This window comes from Halichoerus grypus, chromosome 13, assembly GCF_964656455.1.
Source record: "Halichoerus grypus chromosome 13, mHalGry1.hap1.1, whole genome shotgun sequence".
Classification (NCBI taxonomy): domain Eukaryota; kingdom Metazoa; phylum Chordata; class Mammalia; order Carnivora; family Phocidae; genus Halichoerus; species Halichoerus grypus.
This window is the reverse complement of record NC_135724.1, coordinates 25,779,339-25,802,875: the sequence shown is the minus strand read 5'-3', so window position 1 is coordinate 25,802,875 and position 23,537 is coordinate 25,779,339. Positions and strand designations below refer to the sequence as shown.

The 23,537-nt window shown below is 42.9% G+C and overlaps 1 long non-coding RNA gene across 4 annotated transcripts; it reads right to left on the bottom strand.

Moving 5' to 3' along the window:
- Positions 1 to 1,787: 1,787 nt before the first annotated feature.
- LOC118526783 (uncharacterized) lies at positions 1,788 to 22,059 on the bottom strand. Of its 4 annotated transcripts, none has more exons than XR_013443313.1 (4): positions 21,887 to 22,059; positions 19,607 to 19,954; positions 6,477 to 6,681; positions 1,788 to 2,107 (listed from the first exon to the last, which is right to left on the bottom strand). It is a non-coding gene; the product is annotated as an uncharacterized LOC118526783 (long non-coding RNA). The 4 variants fall into 4 exon arrangements; XR_004912782.2 differs by having other exon boundaries at positions 6,477 to 6,664; XR_013443314.1 differs by having other exon boundaries at positions 6,477 to 6,664; positions 19,607 to 19,951.
- Positions 22,060 to 23,537: the final 1,478 nt, after the last annotated feature.

The following is a 23,537-nucleotide window of genomic DNA, read 5'->3' as shown; positions in this document are numbered from 1 at the left end:
TCGTCAACCAAGTGAGACACAAGAAAAGAAAAAAACCCACAAAGAGATTTTATATATTATATATATTTAAGGAATGATTTATTTAGAGGACCAAACATTATGATTCAAAGAGTATCAGCACTAATCTCTCTCCTTAGCACAATTATAATTCATACAATTTTTTTTTAAAGAGTTCTGTACCAAGAGACCTTTAACTAAGAGTCTCTTAAATACTTTTGCTTTGGAAATCTTTGTATCCTCTGGTCCAATTCAGGATGGAACACTGGGGGTATCATAAGTAAGCATTTATTAAACATTACAGCCAAAGTACTATTCTGTGGACTGTGAGAACATAGAGAAATGGCAGGTGTGGTTCCTTCTCTCAATGAACTTCAGCTCACCTGAGAATACGGGAGGTGGTGAGAAGGCCAGGGCAGGGAGGAGAGTGAAACTTTATTGTTAGTGCTCTCACCGTGCAAGGCTCCTAAAGCTCATGGTATCTCACTTCATCTTCAAATGACCCCCGAAAGAAGGAATTTTTCTTATAAACAACAAAATCTCCAGAGAGGTGAAATAATGTGCCTAAAATCAATAAGTTACGGTGGACATTTCCAATTGAGGTACAAACCAGGAAATCCACACCAAGTGCAGACATGTGGGCAACCTCCTAGTTCAGGTGGGCAGGGATGGGGCTGAGCTCTCTCATAACTGACCTTCAGGGGTCTCGTTTGCATCTCTACTCTTTAGCTCTGGGGAAGGTGATGATAAAACCTGAGGCTTGGCCCGCTGGTCACCAGGGAAATGAGGGTGTGTTTCTGCAAGGCCTTGGTTGTACTTCTGTGCCCAGGGGGAGCACAGGGGCAGGCATGCTGCCATGCAGGCCCAGGCTCTGCCCCTGCCAGCTAAGCCTGTGTGAGTCCCCAAGATGGGCTGCATCGTGGGGTCCAGGGGACTTTGGAAAGTGGAGAGGATGAGGGGAAGGACAAGAGTTGCAGCTGGGAGCAGAGTGCTTTTGCCTTCAAATAAGATCAGTGTAGCTCAGAGGGTCCAGAAAAGAGGTGCCAAGTAGCCAGGGGGCTGCATTTCAGAGGGGCTGGGAGTGGAAGTGTCCCCAGCAAGGCTTACGGAAGACTGAGACAGTCAAGCTTACTGATGCCAGGGAGTCGGTATTGTACTGTTTCTGCAGGGCCTGAATGAGAGTTATTCCAAAATATCTACTAAGCACATACTAGGTGTCAGGTGCTATTCTAGATACTGGAAAACATCAAAAAGCAGTACATGAAACTAACAAAAATCTCTATTCTCTCAGTGCTTGCATTCTACCTCGGTGGGGGTGGAGCGGGGATAGAAAATATGGAAACTGATCAGTAAATATGAGGGGGTGTTAAGTTTGGTGGAGAGAAATAAAGCAGGGAAGGAGAACAGGGGTGGAGGGCCATTGCAGTTTTTAGTAGGTTGGTTAGAAATGTCCATACTGAGAACAACTTTACATTGGAACTAAGACTTGCAGGAGGTGATGGAGCCCACCATGTCCTGCTGGGGAAGGAGGCTCTCAGGTAGTGGAAATAGTGAGTACAAAGGTCCTGAGGCAGGAGAATGCGAGGGGCAGAGAGAGCAAGGGAGAGAGAGTGGGGAAAGAAAGGGATAGGCCTGTGTTGGGGATTGTGTCTCCTGATCTAAGTAACGTGAGAATTTCCAGCATGTTCGGCTGTGAAGTTGCAGGTGTGGAATAAGGGGAGAGTTGGATTAGCCAAGGTGGGTGGGTTTTTGTCATGTGAAAATAAAGAATTGGAAGAGGGGCAAAAAAGTTGAGTAATTACAACGATGCATTATCCCAGTTATTACTGTTGTGTAACCAGCCACATCAAAACACAATGGCATAAAACAATCACAGATCCTGTATGTTGGGAATTGGGGCAGGACACTGGGGGTGGCTTGTCTCTACTCCACGATGTCTGGGGTCTCAGCTAGGAAACTCAAGGATTGGAGAGTGGGCTGACTCAGCTCATGCTGGCATCGTCTGGAGACATCTTCACTCTGGAGAGTGCTGCTGGCTGCTAGCCAACACAGCTACCCAGGGTCTCTTCATGCAGTCCAGCTTTCCCACAGCCCAGTGGCCTCAGACAGCCTAGGGAGGGTAGGAAAAGGAAGTATTGATAAGACAGTGAAAGGTGATAAGATCAATGGATTGGAGGACCTAGTGAGGTCCAAGAATGTTGGAGTAAGGGTACCTGAAGTAGTGATTTGAGAGTGGGACACTTGAAATTGGGAATATGCAGTTATTGGTGAAGATAAACTTTAGTGTATGACCGCAGGAGTGTATGACTGGTGAAGCGGAGGGTAAGATCATCGCAGGTGAGAGATCAAGGACCTGAGAGGGCAAAATTACCTATAGAAGAGTGATTGTTTTTTATTTGCCTTCTACCTCTCCTATAGCGTTATTCTGAAAATTAAATGATGTAATCTACACAAAGGTGGTGGTACAGAGCTTGGCACATAGTAAGTGCTTAACAAATGTTAGTAGAGGTCCACAGTGGGCATATAATCCAAATCACACCAGCAGTCCCACCCAAAGATTGTTAAAACTCAGTCCATAAAAGAAGCACTCTCTTTCCTCTTTGGGTGTAAGGTTGGAAGGCTACAGCTGCCCCATGGAGAAAACGAAAGGACTTAGGGCAACATAAAGGCAGAGGAGAGAGAAGATAGAGAGAGGATCCTGGCAGTGTTTGATTCCCTAGAGACAGTTGTCTCTACAGTCAGATCTACCCTGCCTTCTCTACAATTATTCACTTCATTTCAATAAGACTTTTGCAAAATCTTTAATTTCATTTTGCTTAAGCCAGTTCGAGTTGAGTTCCTATCACTTGCTACGGCAATAAAAACAATAAAATAATTGGTAAGGGAATTCACCTCTTGCCTCATGCTGGCCAAAGGGATCTACTACAAAGTTCATACATGGAGATCTTTTCAAGCCTAGAGAGAAGGAAGTATTGTAAGGTTTAAAGAATATCTGAGGAAAACATGTACCTGAGTTTGTCTCAACTCAGCCATTTGCCTGCTGAGTGGGCATTAAGTCTTGACATTTCATTGGAAGCCTCTGGAAGAGTCAGCCTTCCTAATTTATGTTGTAGCAAAGTTGTTGAGGACTTTATCTACCTCACCTCTCAGTGTCTTCTCTATGATGCACACAGGAGAAATTTAGAGTTTGTGACCAAAAATCTTTACTTTTCTTAAAGAACTGGCAAGGGTTTTCTTTGTGGAAAGAAAGAACTAAGTAATCAATTATGTTTATTTGGTGACCAGGTGACTTTGGTCACCTGGAAGCTCAAAGCCAAGAATACGGAAAGACTGTAATCATGACGTGTAATATAATCCGCATATGAGAATATGTGAATTTTATGTTTTCCTACTAATCTTAATTTCTATTCTAATTTGTACTTTCTTTACTACTTACTTATATTTTACTATTTTATGACAAGTGTTATATAAAAATTCCTCAAGTTATTTAGGGAATAAAGCAAAGGATAAATAAATAAGCACACATACTAGTATTCAACCTGAGAAATATCCCTTTGCCTCTTTACTGTCAAATGTTGGAGTTAAAATTTCCAGTGGAGATGGCAAATCTGAAACAGCCCCTTTACTCTAAAATATGGCAGTAATAGATGACTATAAAAAACAAAACTAAAATAACACAACTGGGTTCACAAACAAAATAAAAATTTCCATGACCCAGAAACAAAATAAAAACATCATAAAGTAAACAGGGCTGAAGCCATGGCTCCCTGGGCTTCTGGTCTAGAGACACCACATGGCTAGCAGTTCAGTTCCTGTAGAATAATGGGGACCAAATGTGCTCCACAGAAGATGAAGTATTAAAGCCAGAAATACCTACCTGACCATGAAGAAAGGCTGGAAAAGAAAACTGTTGTTGGCTAATGTGTGGGCTTACAGCCTTTATAAAGGCAGAAAGGAATTCTGGGGGAGGTAGGAGACAGAAACACAGTCCCACAAGCAGAAACTAGACCAAGGTGCCCACTGGCCTGGTGATTGATCTGAAACATCCTCAGTATCATCATAGAGCAGGAACCTCCATCCATATATATATAAGGTCTGGTTCTAAACTCAGATACCTGGGCAAAGGTGGGCAAAACTTATAAGAAGCATTCACAAATGAACTAAATAGAGCAGGGAGAGAGAAATGAATCTCCGTCTCCAAATGAGTTTACAAACTAAAATTACTGCATTTGAAGAAATCTAAGGTTAAGAAAGACTGCAATCATGATCAGAAATTAAAAATACACATTTGTTCCATTAGGAATAGATTTTAGAGGTATTCTAAGAAAAGACTTAAACATAAGTATGTTTAATATGCTAAAACCAGGCACATAAAAATAAAGACAAAAAAGCAAACAGGCAGAAATAAGAACAGCTCTACACAATGAAATTGATCAGAAATTTTGAAAGAAAAATAGATTTTGTAATTAAAAACTTACTAGGCCATTGGGCACTTTTAAAGAGCAACTTAGTGGGTTAGATGACATTATCACAAAATTCACCCAGAACACGAAGTGTTAAAGAATAGTTAAGAGACATGGAGAATAAACTGAGAAGCTACACAATACATCCAAAAGGAGTTCCAGATGAACAGAATAGAGGAAATGAAGGAGAAACAATAACTGAAGAGGTGGCAGCTGAAAATTTACCAGAATTAAGGGTTGTTACTTGTCTTTGATTTGAAAGTACCAAGTACCAAGTAAGAAAAATGAAACTAAATGCCCACTTAGAAACTTAACAGTAAGACTGCAGAACATCAAAAATAAAGGAAAAATCTTTAAGAATTATTAGAGAAAAAGATAGATCACCTAAAAATAAATGATAGTTAGATTAAGAGCAGGCTTCTAATTGGCAACAATACACACCAAAACCCACTGGATTAATAACCTCAAAATGTGAGAAAATATATTTGGCAAGCTTGGATTTTATAACCAGCTAAACTGCAATTCAAGAGCTAGCAAAATATAGACACATACACATAATCTGAGCATTTACCACCCACAAATCCTCACTAAAAAAGAATAATTGCACTTTCTGATTTAAGGAAGTAAGAAATGAAAAAGAGGGAAAAAAATGAAAGAAAGAGAAGCAAAGCCAGAGATATGAGAAAAAAGTTGTGAGCACAGAATGAGAAGATATGTTTTTATAAATTTAATAAGAACCTGGCTGCATTAAAAATAAAAATAATGGGTGATATATGTTTACAAAGGGAGAGTAAATTGATATTCTAAACAATAATAGGAAGATTGGGGACACACTGTTCAATAGGTAAAGTGTATTCATGTTTGTACCATCTTTAAAGAGGAATAGAAATATTGGCCAATTAGTTAAATATGTACAAATTAAACATTTAGAATAACTGCTATAAAGAATAAAAATAATACCTAGAGCTTCCTAAGATGGGGATTTAAAAATAGAAAATTTTATCTATATACAGAAGTAAGGAATGCAAACAGAAAGCAAAGAGGAATATGGTAAATAGAAAGCACAAATTAAGATGGTAGAAGCAAGTTCAAATATATCAACAATTTTAATATATAGAAAAGGATTAAATTTATATATTAAAAGGCAGAGATTATCAGATTGGATTCAAAAATCTATGTGTTGCTTATAAGATACACCTAAACAATCCATATAGAAAAGTTAATAAAAGGATGGAAAAAATATACCATGGGAATACTATCCAAAAGAATGTGAGGATAGCAGTAATGATATGGAACAAAATAAAATGTAAGGCATAAGGCCCATATAGGGATATACCACGTAATGATAAAAGCAACAATCTTAACAAGAATATATATTAATCATGATCATCTAACCACACAGCCTTTAAATATACAAAATAAAAACTTATACATTCACAAGGAGAAACTGACAAATCTGCAATCATGGTGTAAAATGTTACCTGCCTCTTTCAGAAACTGCTGGAGTGAGCAGATGAAATAATGGAAAGAGTATAGGAGATTGAAATAACAGTATTAATAAGTATGATCCAATAGATTATTTAGAAACCCTGTCGGTTGGGAGATTGGTTTACAGGCTCTTTTGGAGAATACTAGAATAAACACTCATGGGTTTGAGCTTTGGGACATGGGGGCATCCTCAGGCAGCACACCAGGCCTCACTGATTCTGAATTCCAGGGCAGGGTCCCAGAGGTGCCCACTGTAGGGCAGGGACCTAGGGGTGGAAGCTCAAGACAGAGCCTCCTGGCTTGACTGAGCCACTTTGGGCAAATCATTTTGATCTTCCTAAACCCCAGGTTCTTCTACAAAATAGAGACAATAGTAAGACATATATCTTTTGTTTTGTTATGAAAATCAAGTTGTTGGTTAATGTCTATGAAAAACTTAACAGAGTGATTGGCCCATATTAAGTGTCTGCTATGTGCAAAGCATGATGGTAGTTGTAAAAATGACAAAGACAATGACATAGAACCTACCTTTAAAGAAACAAGATCGGGGCACCCGGGTGGATCAGTCAGTTGAGCATCCGATTCTTGGTTTTGACTCAGATCATGATCTCAGGGTCATGAGTTGGGTTCTGCGTTCTGTGTGGAGTCTGCTGGAAATTCTCTCCCTCTGCCTCTCCCCCAGCTCGCGTGCGTGCTATCTCTCTCTTGCTCTCTCTCTATAAAACAAATGAATCTTTTAAAAAATAAATAAATAAAATAAGTAGGATGGTAGCAATGGTCCAGCAACCATTTACTTCATCGTTTAGCCAGACAAGCACATGCTTTGGTATCAAGCACACCCAGCTCTACCATTTTCTGTCTAATGTGCCTTTTTTTCTATTTGTTAAATTGAGATAATAATAGTACTTATCAAATGGGGTTATTGGGAGAAATGATTGGAATAATAATTAAGCATAGTGTTGGACACGTCTACAATATTCAGTAAGTGGTTATTTACATTACCTATAGGATTCTGTAAAGGACAACTATTACCATAAATAATATTAATAAGATTAAGTAGTAGAAAATGATGTAGAGTTATGATAAATGAAGATGAAGAAAAGACCAAGGGATTTGGTTGAAAAATGTATCTCAATGTCTCCAAGTCCAGATTGACATCAGGAACAATATGATTTGGTAGTAGAAAAGTATTTCTCTTCCCTCAGGCAACCATCTTTGATGTGATGTAGGATTATCAAATTCAACCACTCACAATTTTTAATTCCCACATAACAATGGCCACATCATAATTCTCTGACAAGAGCCAACTGATGAAAGCATAAAAATCGATAATTAGGGATCTTACTTGGGTTGGTGAGGAGAATCATGTTACCAAATACTGCCTGAAGATTAATCTTAATTCTCTAACACAGATTATTGCATTTCCTCTGTTACCAACACTTTCGCATTCATTAATCTTGCTCTTTGGGTTTCACAACACCTTTTTGAGGTACATCTGAGCACATATGATTCACCCCATTTTTCAGAAGAGTAGATAGAGACACAGAGAGTTGACGTACCCATCCTAAGCTAGCTATCTAATTACCTAAGGCAGGTGTCATGCTAAGGTGAAGCCAGGACTAGAACCCAACTGCCTGCCCAAATCCATTAAACTAGGTCTCTTCCTAAGAGAAAGAATATGGGTCAAAAAACCTTGCTTGGATAGCACAGAGGCCAAAGAAAGTAGGTCAATCAATTCAACGCGAATGTTCCGTACTCAGACTAACCACCTAATAAATAAGTCGATGTATTCTTTTAGCAAATAGTATTTACCCTGGCTCTGGGAACACATGGAGCCTCCGTCATTAACCTATCAGAGTTTAAATTTAGCAAAGATGGAGAGTGGAAGCAAGGAATTTTTCAAAGGAGAGAGAAATGTACAATAGGCTCACAAAACTGCCATAGCGGTGTAGTAGAAAATTAATGTATCACTTCCCCAGCACATCCCCTTCTTTATGAAACTAGACCCCCTTCTCTACAAACTGCTCCCCTTCCACTTATAATGATCCCATAGGGGCTGCCATATTCTTCGATGACCTCAATCCCACGGCCATAGTTGACTGGCCCAACTTGTGCCAATCAGAACCTTACCCACGGCCCCACCACCAGCCCATACGGCGTCTTTGTGGAAATTAGAAAGAGTGCCCCTTCCTCAAGACACTTTATGCCCATCTGTGAGAAAATTGTGGCAATCTACAATGTTTATGGTATGAATGGCACCCACCCTTGGGTTTGTGCAGTGGCTCCCTATGGCAGGATTTTTAAACTTCAGACTGGAAACAGTAAGACAGTGTCTCTCCAGTAGCAGAGATAATAACACTCAGGAGTTTAGGACAGACATCGACTCTGACACATGGAGAAGGCTGGTGTGCAGTGAGACAGAATGACGTCAGTGTGTGGAAAGACGCCAAAATGCAGAACAGAGGGAGATGGTTCTGGTCATATTTGGGGCTATGATTCCAATTGTTCCTGGAGGCTCCACTGTATCCCTGCCTCTCTCATTGTTTGGATGTTCGACTCTTTTTTTCCACAAGCCAAAACATTCCTCTTTTTTGCTTATGCAAGATCAAATAGAATTTTTTTTGTGACTTGCAACTAATGCAGCTGTGAATTTAATTTCACTAATTTCCACATCCCTCAATTTTAAAAGCAAATTGGGGGAGAGCACATTAGCTTTAATCTCAACTTGATCGAGTATGATTTTCACACAAAGGGAAACAGCTCTGTTTCTATCTATTCCAACCCAGTAAGTAGTTTCTCATTCTATGTCCATGCCTAAAAAGAAAATTACATGTTGGCTGCCCGCTTTAATTGTTTGTAATCACTGAAATTTGCAATGCTATCCTGTGGTGTGTTCTGAGACCTCGCCTCATGGGGCATTCTTTCAGTATGGTTTTGTTGTCAGTAGCTGTAGCAATTAGAAAATTGGGAAATGTATAAAATCCAGAGGGATATCAATTTTGGCATTTCTTTCCTTTAGTCAATGCTTTTAGAAATGTGTAAGGCCCTAGAAAAAATTAAATGGAACCATGGGCTTTGCTACTGAGCTCATCCTGTTTATACAGAGCTCATCCTGTTCCAAGAACCACTCGTTATCCCCATTGGTGAATCTAACTCTAGGGGGATCAGGGTCCGATGAGTCTCTTCCTGGAGGGAGAGGAAGACCACTGGGTAAGTTTAAAGGTCAGTATCATTAGTGGGCCATCTACTTTCCCAAGTGCACATGACCCTTTCATAGGCTTCTCTTTGTCAGAGTGGACTGTAATTTACAGTTACCAACAGATATGCAGGGCAGGAAGCTGAAACCTTATTTGTGCACGTGCACACACCAATCGATCAAATGCAACTATAAAGTCGTAAGACTAATTTTAAAGCAAACATAGCATAACTTTCTCCACCTTCAGAATGCTTCAAAAGTGTATTTTCTCTTTGGATATAGGAAGGAGCAATTTGGAACCACATTATCTAGCAAATAAGGTGGGTAATCGAGCTGCAGTATGCCATTTTGAGTCCCCCCAAAAGTGTTACTAAGTTATAAGACTGGTTTTTCTATGTGGCTCAAGAGCTGTTTTCAAAAACAATTTCCAAAGGAAATCAGCAAAGAACTTTTCAGCGATGGACGCATCCTTGAAATAATGATGTGGTCTTCGAAAGAGATTACTTAGAAGGGGAACCACTCATTTGGTTATAAGAGGCTGTATATGCTTACCAGTCAAAATAAGTTAAGTGATGAAAAGCATAAACTAATACATCTGCACCAAATATAGCAATATAAATATTTATGTTTCTAGAATATTCACCAAATGATTCTGGAAAAATTGGCAACTTAAAAAGAGACAAGTTAGAGCTTCACCTTACACTATAATCTAAAATAAGTTCACAGGGCGCCTGGGTGGCTCAGTCGTTAAGCGTCTGCCTTCGGCTCAGGTCATGATCCCAGGGTCCTGGGATCGAGTCCCACATCCGGCTCCCTCCTCAAGGGGAAGCCTGCTTCTCCCTCTCCCACTCCCGCTGCTTGTGTTCCTGCTCTCGCTATCTCTGTCTCTGTCAAATAAATAAATAAAATCTTAAAAATAAATAAATAAATAAAATAAAATAAAATAAAATAAGTTCACAAAGTATTAAAAGAAAAAAATAAAATCCTAAAAATTGAGTGAGTGAAAAATGTGAGAGAAATATAAGTGAATATTTTAAATGGTCTTAGGACAGATTTTCTAAGTAGAAAATTATGAAAGAAATAGAAGTGTAAGAATGATATATCTATCTACATAAGACATTTTATAAGACCAAATGCATTTTATAGGAAATGTTATATTAAATAATGTTTTTCCTAAATGTTTGATCTCACTGGTCACCAAAAAAATTGCACATTAAAAATTTTGTGACTGGAGTAATATTTCCAAGTATATTAATGTGCTTGTTGGCTTAATTGTCCTATGCATTTAACTTTAATTGGCCTGTGAAATCCATCTGTGTTGGGTGGTGGAGGGGATGGAGAGGAGGTGGGGGCCTAGAGGGTAGGAGGGGCACAGAGAATGCTTAGTGTAAGAAAAAGGAAGAGTTAATAATTTGCTTTTGATATCCAAAATCGGGTTTTATACCAGGAAAAAGGTCTTGAAAGACAGACTTTGTCAGGAAAAACAGGATTTCTAAATTCCTGTAGCTCCTGTTTAACCAGATTAGAGACTAATCCAAGAAGGCTCAGAGCATAGAGTTTGTTCCACTGTAGAAAAATCGTCCACCTCTGCCTACGATGGCTGAACTGAGCTCTGCTGGCTTGGGGACAGAGAGGGTATGATACAGAGACAGTGGGGAGTCCAAAGGCAGACCTGTTTTGCTTGGGTGGGAAGAACACAGGAGAAAGACTGGTTTTCCTCTCTGCTCATGCCAGGCAGACACTGAAACATCCAAACGAGTTTTGAGAAGCCCAAGGCCATTGGAACTAGCTGCTCACTGCTACAGATACAATGTACGAGAAACCCTACCCATGGCCCCTTCAATTCCCGAGAGGCGCGGAGGTGGGACGGGCAGGAGACGGGCAGTTAGACAGACCATAAGCTCCTGGTTCCCCAGGGTCTGCTTGCTGCCAGCCAAGGATCCGCAGGAAGCCAAATGCCTTAGTGGGGAATGCAACGGTGTTGGCAGGGTCAGGGGACGGAAGAAGCAAAGCGGGGCTAAATTGCTTGGCTCATGGATAGAACAATGGTTGCTAGCACAGAATCCCAAGAGGCTGGGTGGGGACAGGTCCCCTCAGCAATACCAGGTACAGGTAAGAGATCACTCTGATCCCCAAGCAGCGGACACCTTACGGGGAATTGATCTCTGAGAAGAATTTATAAAAGTACATGTTTAACCAGAGGACAAGGGGATGCTGTTCACTGGCAAATCTCAGGGCTCCCACCATCTAGGGCTTATAAGGAATAGCAGAGTATTTTTAAAGCGCAATGAAGCACCAGTTTCTTAACACAACTAAGTGTAGCTTGAGTAATTCGCCACCCTGCTAACATGGTACCTTCTTTTTTTTTCTATCATGAGTTTTATTTTCCAATTTGTTTTTCTATAAAAAGCATGTATTGCCTTTGAAATACGATTACCTTTCTATAAAAGCATGCATTACCTTTGAAGTTAAAAAATACAATAAATGTTTTTACAGATGTTTGTATATTAAACGAGATCAGAAGAGAATCTAGGGTGGTGTTTCAGTTAAAATTAGTTTCTGTAACGTTAAGTATACAATAAAAATTCAAAGGTTAACAAAGTTGGCCTTCTTGATTTCGTTACACCTTACCCATATGTGTATCTTTCAGCGTGTATGTGTGTGTGCATGTGTGTGTGTGTTTAAGATGAAAACGAGCCATCTTCTGCGCTGATTTTCAATCATCTGTATTGTGGAAGTCCAACACACCCTTCCTAATTAAGCATATGCTTACTGGGATTAAAGCTAGAGAAGAGATTTACCATCTAACGAGGCTTGCTCGGCTCTCAGCACCATCTGTGCGGTGAGCTGTGCCTAGAGCAGCCTGGGACAGAGATTTGGTGAGTTCACTGGAATCTGGTAAAGAGTCTGGCGAGACTCTGACAGAAAACAGGATATGGTAATTCTCTCGAGGCTTAGCCCAACTCAGCTGTGGTTTCCTTGATATGCTCTCTGATTTCCCAAGACCAGCCTTTGGTTTTTATTGCCCTGCAGTGGTTTTTCCACACACACCCTGGCTCAGACAGAATGAAGTAGATAATGAATTTGTGCGCTTGTTACTTCTCCAGGAGGCCCAGAGACAAGGAGCGTCTTGCCCAAGATCACACCCCTGGCTGGTGGCAGAATGAAGACCTGACCCAGGTGTCTGGACTGCTTATCCAGGAGTACAAGAATAAGATGCAAGTGCTCACAACCCGAGGTAATAACACTTGTCTACTTACCAACAGTCCTGAAACCCCTTCTCATTTTTACGATCCATTTGAGGGTGGCTCAAGTTCAAACTCATCTAGTCCCATAAGAATATACCACGAATGATTTCTAACCTTGGGCAGTGTTGAATTGTATTAAAATACAGGCATTCTCCTCCCTGGGACACCCCACCCCCGAGCCCTCCTGCACTTGCCACTAATGAGGGTTTCTCAGTAAGGCAGCTAAGATGTGTTGTTATTGGTTTGATAGGTAATATAAGCACATTGCCTAGAAGTAAAAACAAAACATAACAAAAACAAAAAAACATAAAAAAAAATCTAGGGGAGGGCGCCTGGGTGGCTCAGTTGGTTGAGCGACTGCCTTCGGCTCAGGTCATGATCCTGGAGTCCCTGGATCGAGTCCCGCATCGGGCTCCCTGCTCGGTGGGGAGTCTGCTTCTGCCTCTGACCCTCCCCCCTCTCATGTGTTCTCTCTCATTCTCTCTCTCTCAAATAAATAAATAAAATCTTAAAAAAAAAAAAAATCTAGGGGAAAGTAATTCTCTTTCTCACGCTCAGTCACTTAGTTCTCCTCAAACACAACTGCTGTTATCAGATTTTCAGGTATCTTTCCATGAATATACAAGTGTTTATATTTATATACAAATATATGTCATTTAAAAAATGGATGGAAGTATGCTATTAATACTGTTGTTCTTGCTTTGTTTCACTTGCTGTATCTTGACAATTGTTCTATGTTAGCACACACAAAACCAGGCAGTGATGTCTTTTCAGTACCAAATTTCTATTCTTTTCAAGATTATGACTGGGAGGATTTGAACAATTAATGGTCAGGATACAAAGTCATCCACATACATAAATGTTGGATGCTCTCCTTGCACAAGTCTGGCCCATTGCCATCACATCAGGCCACACCTTGGCACTGGAAGGGACTTTAAATGTCCTATGGTCTGACTTTTTGCCCAGAAAAAGAATCCCTTCCACGTTTTTCCCGACAGTGTCACATAATCTCTGTTGAGGTAAGCTCCATAGGCATCCCACTTCCTCCCCAAATAAGCCATTCAAACTCCATGGTGTTTACAGCCTTCTTCCATCAAGATAAAGCTTGACTCCCTTTCAGGAATCTGATGACTGCTACCATGGCACCCCACCTTGTTTTCAGACGGCCCTTCTCTGGAAGCGCCCAGGTATCCACACCCTCACTGTCCTGGGCAGGTGACTTGCTGCCATATTGTCTGAAACAGAGGGGCTCAGACCGGGTGCGGCCGTGTGGCGGGGGCCTGGCCGACTCAGAGCAATTGGCAGAGTGGTGCCTGAGGACGAAAGGATATTGCTGGAGACCTTGCTCATCCTTTCCACATATTTCTCTCCTTTCTTTGAAAACACCTGGAACAAATGTTATCCCATGGGTCAGTGGCCATGTTTTCTGAGCCAGAAAGGACACAAGTGGGCCACCAGGTGGAAGGGAGGAGGCACAGGCCCAGGTGGTCTGGTACCTCAGCCGAAGGGCTCCCTGCTCTTAGAAGTTCATGGGTTGTCTCTGAAAAGACAGTGTGGCCACCATGGGGAGTTGTATTGATTCTGTGATTTGAAGTTATGATATCGACTTGGAACGAACCGAAGTGACAACTGTCCACATTTGTCACCGGTTCACAGGGGTGTAAGTAATGCACCCCCAATTTTGAGGAAGAGACTGGATAACCCTCATTCCCTGAAAGGGAAAATGGTACTAACCAATGCATGACAAATAAGAACAACCAACCCCAGAAGTCTCTCCACCGAGCTACAGGGGGCTTCTAAATTAGTTGCCAAAAAGACAAGGGACGCACCTGCACCAGACCTGCCCAGGTGACCAGGGCGTGTCCTTATGCTCAGATCACAGCACGAGGAGAGCCAGGGCCCAGGCAGCCGTGAGGGTCCTGTGTGACCGGAGAAAGGTTTGGGGACCAGAGCGGAGAGACGGGCACGCAGCCCAGATGAAGGGAAGCAGAAGGGGACCGTTTGCACCGTGAAAGCACGCGCACGCAAGCGGGAGTGCTTTTATTCTGCTTCTGGGCTCATCAATCTTCTGACTATGGGCTGGGGTTCCCAGTTACCTGGATACAGGTGGGGGCGGCCAAGAACAACAGACGTAACTCTGAGTGTGCTGATGAAGGAAAGGCGGGTTTCCCCCTGCGTTAGTCAATAGGCACATGGCTTTCTAGGTCCAACTTTACTAAGAGTGAGCGGCTGTTCCCGAGCCTCTAGCCAACTATGGGTAAGTGGAAGCAAACTGAGTTGCTGTGAAACCATCAAGACGAGACTGGCTGGTGAAACCCAGACTGGGTGCTGGCTCTTCCTCTCCTTAAATGTAATGAGCCGTCCTGCTCTTTGGGACCCTTTCCCAAACTCCTAGCTAACTCTCTGGCACCAGCCTCTCATTCTTTCTCTCCATGCGGCCATCATCCCAGTAACTTTCAGCATGCATGTCAACAACCTGACAAACGTCTTGACTTCTGCCTCCTCAACTCTGTGGACCGCTCCTCTAGTCCACGTGAGCCACCCCGCCAGCCGCCCTTTCTCATTCCCAGCTCGGCTCTGCGGAGGGCTTGTCCTTAGCCGGCCCTCTCTGCCTCTGCCCTTCTCTACGACCATCAGCGAGGGGCGTGGGTTGGTGCAGACTCTACGCCCTTGGCCTCTGAGATGCTACGCTCTCTGGTTCTCCTCTGAGCTATCTGACCAGCCCCCTTCTCTCTCTCTCTCTCAATCTCAGGTTTTCTAACCTGCTAGATCGGTTAGGAATTACATTTAGCTGCACAGAGTAGTAACCCTACTACAAGAACTGAATAAAACAAAGATGGTTTTTCTCCTATCACAAGTCGTGCAGAAGTCAACAGCCCAGGACTGGTGCGGAGGCTCTCCAATGTCCCCGGTCTCCCAGGCAGCTTCTTTCTGCACTCCTATCCTTAGCATGTGGCTTTTATCTTCTTGGTGAGTCATGGTTGCAAAATGACTATCCAATCTCTTGCCTCCTGCCCTCTGTCCGGGCAGAATAAAGAAGAAGGAAGCCACAAGGAAGAAAGGTTGTCATCTAGATGAAGAAACAAAAACTTTCCTCGAAATTCCCAGCGTACTTTCACTTAGGTCTCATAGCTAGGAACTGTGTTGGGTGTTCCCTCCTAGCATGGGGGTGGGGGGAGGGGGCGCTCGGAAACGGATTTTAGGGGCTGGCACAGTGCTGCTCAGGGTTAAGTCAGTAAAGAATATCGGATGGTTACCAAGAAGGCAACTCGCACATTTTATTTATCCATGCAGCAGCTGATGGGTGTTTATGTTGTTTCCACTTTGTGGCCCTTAGGAACAATGCTGTTAGGAGTGTTTGTGTGCAAGTTTCTGTGTGGACATGTTTTCATTTCTCTTGAGCCCTCCGTTACTCCCCTCTAATACGAGGGTTAGCAAATTTTTCCAGTGAAGGACCAGATAACAAATATTCTAGGCTTTGCTCTATAAAAAAGGCTCAAGTCTGCCATTGTGGTGCAGAAACAGGCGCAGACAACATCAGACAGACAGGCATGGCTGTATGCCAATAAGACAAAAAACTGGCCGGCCGGATTGGGTCCATGGACCATATTTTGCCAACCCTTGCTATAAAACATCATCATGTTTATTTCCTTTGAAGCATCTATCACAAACCTTGGAGGACTATCTGTTGCCTTATTTGATCTGTGGTTCCTCCCACAAGAATGCAAGCTTCACCAGCTGGCTGACAGCCAACATGTTGTTAAATTAATAAATGTACTCTAATTTGTTTCTTTGATCCCATATAAATAGATGTTTGAGTTGTTTTCGATTTCATGAAGCTACAAACGCTGTTGCTAGGCATGATTCTGCCAATAGGTATAAATATTTAAAATTTTAATAGACTTGACAAATCTTCCTCCTAAAAAGTTATATTAACAAATATATAAGTGTGTCTATTTTCCCATACCCTAGCCAACATTGGATATTATCTAGTGGGCAAACAAACAAATCTCATTATTGTTTTATTTGTATTTGTGTAAGTTTTATAGCAAGGGTTGACAAAATATGGTCTATGGACCACATCTGGCTCGCTAGTTTTTTTGTATACTTTTTTTCATTACTGGACCTTGATTTGTAAGAGCTCTCATTGATTTTTATACAAGGGAAATTAGCCCCTTATCTGTCAAATGTGTTGTAAATAAGTTTTGCTGTGTTTTTATGTTTTTGACTTTTGACTTTATGAGAATGTTCTTTTTTTTCCATACAAAATGTTCAAGTTTTTTTAAGTGGTCAAATTTATCAAACATCTCTTTTATTGCTTGTGCTTTTTATATCATACTTAGAAATTCTTTCTTGGGGCGCCTGAGTGCCTGGCTGGCTCAGTTGGTTAAGCGACCGACTCTTGATTTTGGCTCAGGTCATGATCTCAGGGTCGTGAGATTGAGCCCTATGTTAGGCTCCATGCTGGGTGTGAAGCCTGCTTGGGATTCTCTCTCTCTCCCTCTCTCTCTGCCCCTCCCTACTCTCTCTCTCTCTCTCTCTCAAACAAAAATGGAAAGAAAAAGAAATCCTTTCTCATTGCAAAATTATAAAAATAAGTCATTCTTCCTTTCCTCTAGTAATCTTACGTCCTCTCTCTCTAACATTTCAATCTTTAAATTATTGGTAACAAACACTAGGACAGGTGAGACAGGCAACCAGCTTTACTTTCTTCTAAATAATGAAGTGGGTGTCTGCATAAGCCATACTTTCCCTGTTGATTTGAAATACCATTTTTAGAAGACACTAAACGTCCAGAAATCTTTGGTATATTTAGGAATGATATTCAAAATATTTAAAAACAGGTGCAAGCTGGACACTCCCAATCACTGGGAACAGGGCATCAGCACGTCAGAACCTAGGGTGGGTGCAGGGAAGCGGTAGAGCATAGGCCACACAGATCTATTCCAGGGTTGGCTCTGGCTCTTTGATCCACCTCTACCAATCGACTCCCCTTCTTCCACCACTGAGGCCAGGACCCCCTACGGTCCCTGGGGGCCTCATGAAATGTCTGACCCAATAATGAAAACGCCTACCCCTAGACCTCTGTCATTTGATAATAAATGGCTTGGTACAGAAGTCCCTTTTACTCGAGGATTCTATCACTTGCAACTCAGAGAGCATCTCCTCTGATAGGCAGGCCATGTGTGCACACAGGTGAGCTTGTGCACCTGCCACATTCATCAGCTCTGAGCATCACCGTAATGCTGGATTTGTGGCAGGGGAGAGGGAGAGCAAATGTTGCCCTTCTTTAATAATGTTCTGGAATATTTAAGTAATCTGTTCCTTGAAGTATTCACCCATAACAGTCTCCAGCCTGGCACTTTGACAATGTTCTTTCTCAATTTATCCCATTGTTTTTGTTCTTGTCGCTAATTTGAATTTGCCTTCTTTTTATTCATTCATTTTGAATAATTCAAATTCCTTAGAAACTTGTCTATTTCATTCAGACTTTTTAATTTATTAGGCGAGAGTAGTAAAAACTTACTCATAAGAATTACTGACACTATTTCATTGCAGTCAGATAATACAGCCAATATAGCTTCTTCCTCTCAAAATTTACTTAGGTTTTTATCGTGATCTATTTGGTAAAAACTTTCAAATCCTTCAGGTGGTATAGCATAGAGGTTAAAGAGTAAAGCATCTGAGGGGTTGAAGCCTAGTTCCACCGCTAACCAGCAAACGCGGGACAGTCGTTTAATGTTCTCCTATGTAACATAGTGATAACAACGGTATTGTTGTGGGCACTAAATGACTAATACGCATAGAACACTAAGAACAGGGTCTGGCACATAGTAAATATTCAATAGATATTAGATTTGATTATTATCATCTTGTGGTAGGGGCTCTTTTTGAGCATGTTTTATAAAACTTTATGGTTTTAATATTGCAGAGAGGTTTAATCTAAAACAGTGTTTGTTGTCTAGAGTAATTCTTCACTTGCTCTTTATCTAATGTGTAGTTGATATATTCCTTACAATCTTTTCCTCTTTTCTCTTTGTAGTATTAATGCATAGGAATCTGAGTGGGGGGGCAGCATGTTATTCATCTTTGGATGGAACATCCTATTCCAGTTCATTATCTGCCTGAGAATCCTGTGTGTGGATCATCCTTAATTGTTCTCCCTTTTCCCCCAAGTGTACTTAGAGTTAGAGCAGGGGTGCAGGGCACTGAGGGCGGCCTCCGAGGGTGGCCTCTGCCTGCCCAGTGGGCTGGGGAGGGAGCAGTCGCAGAGAGGAGCCTCCACGGGCTGTCAGTCTTCCCTCCTTTGCACATAGCTCATCCCATGAAAGGGGAGACCTCCTGGCTTGGACTCTTCCCTTACTTTGGGACCAACCAGTCTTCCTGCAGGGTGTTCTCAGTTAGGAAACTCAGTGAAAGGGCAGGACCACAGCCTTGTAGCTTCCCTTGGGGCCCACCTAACTGGCCTTCCGTTGCCGTGGAAATGGGCCCCGAGCAACACATTCCCTTTTTCCTCCAGGTCTGCTCATTGCGCCCCTATTCCATACCTACGCCAAGGGATCCTCTAACAGTAGGCAGCAGCGGCCCACAAGACCACCCTCACTTCAACAATTGCAACAATCACAAGTGGGGGGGGGCAAACTGAACCCAAGTTCAATAATTCGTTAGCAGGCCTCACAGAACTGAGAGCTGTTATCATCAGAGTTATGGTTTATTCCAGCGAAAGGATAGAGATTAAGATCGGCCAAGGGAAGAGGCGTGGAGGGCAGAGTCCAGGAGAGTTCAAAGCACACAGAGCCTCCAGTGATGCTGGGGACAGTGCCACTCTTCCTCGTAATGACGCGTGATGATACACAGAGTCCTGCCAGCCAGCTCCGCGCACACAGGCCCCAGGACCCAGGGTTTTTCTTCGAGCCCCGTCACTTGGGCATGGTTGAACACCCACGTGACTGATCTCAATCTCTAGCCCTTCCAGAGGTCGAGCTGATACCTCATGACCCAAATCCCCCACCTAAATCACATTGTTAGTCTATCTGGAGTGACCCAAGGCCCCCAGACAAACAAAAACATTCCTAGCAGGCATGACATTCCAAGGGCTTTAGAGATTACCTCCCAGAAGCTGAGGGCAAAGACCAAACCTCTCTGGGCAACATTAGATGCTTTACCGCGCGCAGCCCCTGAGAACACTCTTATTTACATTTCTAAATCTGTACCTGTTTCGAATTAGAGGGAAAAGGTGCCAGACTTTGGTGCTCTCCTTTCCTTGGGCTCAGTTTCCTTTACATCTGGAACTCCGGGCATCTAGGACAGTGTTGACCCCTCAGAGGCGCTCTGTAAATATTTGGTGAATGGATGAAGTAGGAATGAATGAATGAGTAGTTTTCAAATTTGTCGGGTGAGATCGTGTTGACATTTTTTCCTTTGTTTCAGACTTGGTTCGTTCTGCTGGGTTTCAAAGACAGTGGTGTCGCGAACGCGCATTTTGCCATCTTTCAGGAAGGGGACCCTCTCGTTGTATAGATGAGAAAGCTTCAGTCCAGAAAGGCTGAGTCACCTGTCTGCTGGTGAGGGACCGAGACGGGGAGAGCACACAGGTTTCACAACTTCTATAACTTCTCTTACCCAGTGCTTTAGTTCCCCTTTTCTTTACAAAAAATTCAACAAACCTCTTCCTTTCTGATGTTTGTTATTAGGCAGTGAGATCCCCTCCTTGTCCAGCCTGCCTCGTGGGGACGGTGCTAATGAGTCAAAAATTCATCCTCTCTGGGGTTGGGGTAGAACGAAACCACTAAGGACCTGAACACTGATTCTACCTTTGAACAAGTGGGAATTCACTGTGTTTGCATTTATTTTGAAGATTGATTGTCCCATCGAATCCCTCAAATATTCTATAGAATTATGGTTTAAAGAGAAAAGTTTCCATCCAGAGATGCTTGGGCCCAAGAGCCAAGCACTTGGTGAGAAATATGTTCTTCAAAAGAACTTTTTTTTTTTAAGATTTTATTTATTTATTTGACAGAGAGAGACACAGCGAGAGAGGGAACACAAGCAGGGGGAGTGGGAGAGGGAGAAGCAGGCTTCCTGCGGAGCAGGGAGCCCGATGCGGGGCTCGGTCCCAGGACCCTGGCATCATGACCTGGCATCAGCTGAAGGTAGATGCTTAACGACTGAGCCACCCAGGCGCCCCTCAGAAGAACTTTTTAAAGACAATGTTTGACCCGATAATTAAAACTATAATGAAGCGGCAATAGTAGCAAGGCTAGGAGACCAGAAAAGAAGACCTTAAAAGGGTGTTTCTTATATGGGATTGCTCCCCTGGAACCACCCATTGGGCCTGAGGTTCCTGCCACATTTTTGACTCAAGCGTAACTGTAAGCCTACCATTTACTGAGCACTTACTATGTGCCAAGGACTCTTCACAGTGACCTGGGGTGGGGGGGTGCTATTATTATCATCATCCGTGCCAGGGACACTGAGGCTTCGAGAGGTTAAATAACTTGCCCATGTTAAGTCAGCTGGTAATCGCCAGCAGATTAGAGAACGCTGATATATCGCCTCTCTCCTCCCCACCATGCCCACACTCATGGTGGTAATGCCAGTTAAATCCAATTAAAATGAACTTTAAGGAAGTTACTAGTTTTCTATTGGTTCATAACAAACGGCCACAGACTTAGCGGGCTTGACACAACACAAATCTATTATTTCCCAGTTTCCATGCATCAGGGGTCTGGATCTGGTTTAACCTGGGCCCTTCTTCAAGGTCTCGCCAGGGTCAAAGCAAGTGGTTGCCGGGCTGCAGTGTCGTGGGAGGCCTAAGGCGCTCTTCCAGCCTCACTGGTTGTTGGCGGAATTCAGTTCCTTTTGGTTGTAGGACTGAGGCCCTAGAGACCCGAGGGGCTGCCTGCTATTCTCTGCCTCGTGGCCTCTCTGCAATATAGCCATTGCTTCCTCCAGGCCAATGGAAGAGCACGCCTGCTGCTTTGGATCTCTCTGACTTCCATCTCTGACCGCCAAGACCCTCTGTTAAAGGGCTCGCCTGATTGGGTCAGGCCCACCCAGGATAGTCTCCCTTTTGAAGAACTTAAAGTCAATGATTAGAGACCTTCATTAGATTCCGAAATGCCATACCTGACCTCCCACACTCAACGGGAGGAGATTATACTGGGCACGTACACAAAGAGGCAGGAATCCTGCAGGCCAGCTTAGAATTCTGTCAGCCACAGAGGATAATAATGAAGAGGAAAGTGGCACACGTAGAGGTGGAGGTGGGGGGGGAGGGCTGGGGGGACATCCCTATAGGTAGGTATATGAGCCTCAGGTCTCTTTAAAGCATAAGCAAGTTGAGGCAGTTCCTCTCCACCCCCACCCCCCATCACACTGTGCCCACCGGCCAGTTACCTCTGACAGCCGAGGTATGCCAGATGCTGGCTTGTCTTAGAAAACCTTCACCATCTCGCCCTCCCTCACCACTCCCCCGCCACCTAACTCCTTACGTTCTGCCTCAATCCTGCCACAAGAGGCCCCATTCCATGTCACGCAGTCTTCCCAGTCCAGCGCACCAGGGCTGGGTGCCCCAGGAGGAAGGAGCTATCCTGCTGGTCATCTGAGAGGTCCCTTGGAGATCCGGGTGTCACTGAGAGCTGGTGAAAAGCAGTAAGTGAGGTAGTAGCTGTGATGTAGTAAGAGAGAGCTGAGAAGACAGCAAAGAGGAAGTGTGCCTGTTTATGTCATCTCTATTCGTTCTGGGGCATTCTCAAGGATCTTAGAATGATATCTCTGATGGTCAAATTACTATCATAGGAGCTCTTTTTTTTTTTAAGATTTTATTTATTTATTTGAGAAAGAGAGAAAAAGAGCACAAGTGGGGGGTGAGGAGGGCAGAGGGAGAAGCAGACTCCCCGCTGAGCAGGGAGCCTAATGCAGGGTTCGATCCCAGGACCCTGAGATCACGACCTGAACCAAAGGCAGACGCTTAACGGACTGAGCCACCCAGGCGCCCTGTATCATAGGAGCTCTTCATCAAACTGTACTCATCTTACTAATTCCCTTGACCTCTCCCCACTACTTCTTACCTCCCTTTCCCCAAGTTAGCCAGACAGCATTCTTGCAAATCTGGAGGTAGGCAAAACCCCACCTCTGCTGTGCTGAGCCAGTAAAACAGCTCTCCCCATTCACGGGGCCAAGTCGCCAGTTAAGTTCTCTTAGGTGACCTCACAACGATGAACATTTGCTCAGCAGCCATGGAGTCAGGGGCTGTGAAAGAACGCTTTGTTTTTTTAAGAGACAGAGGGTCTCTTCCGTTATTTGATAGGACCGGAAGAGCTAAAAATAAAGCCAGGGAGAAATACCCAGAAGAGCGGTCAGAACACATCTTCATTGAAAAGTACCCCTGCCAATGAAGCATCTTGAATGAGAGTGTGGGTAAGAGTTTGCAGATGACTCAGGGTAAGGAATGGTGTCACGGACCCTTGTGTGCACCCCATGGTATCTAGTCCAGCACCATGCCCGTGGAATCTGAACAAAGAGTTCATTTCCATCTAGAGCTTCCACACCAGTTCGCTCTAGGGAATAATTTTAGCCTTTGGGGCACAGAGGAGCTTTATCAATTCCTTCCGTTCATTGATTCTTTCATCCATTTAACCAATATTTATTTAATACTGGAAAGAGAGTTATTTCTGCTCTGGTGATACAATAGACAATAGACAAAGTTTCCACCTTTTTGTAATGAGGAAAACAGAAAGCTAACAAATAATTATATAATGTCATGTAATATATAATGCAGGGTATTTGATAAGTACTATGAAGTTTCCTTACAAGAATATGATGAAAGCTAAAATCCTTTTATTTAAAAAAAGAAAGAAAAGAAGAAGAAAAAAAGAAGTCAGATTCAATGTTGCCTATGATTTCCAGAAGTTTGTGGGTCCTCTGCACCCCCCACCTCCATGGAGCTGTTCTCCAGCAGTGGTTCCCAAGCCCACAGAGAGTTGAACTTAGTACTCATTTGAAGTCTGAAAATCCTTTTTAAAGTTCCACCAACAATTCACTGTGCAGAGCTAAGAACCATTGTTTTAAAACATCGCTTTTAATGGACATGATAAAAAAGGAAAAGCCTGTATTATTGACAATTTACATTAAAGACAATTT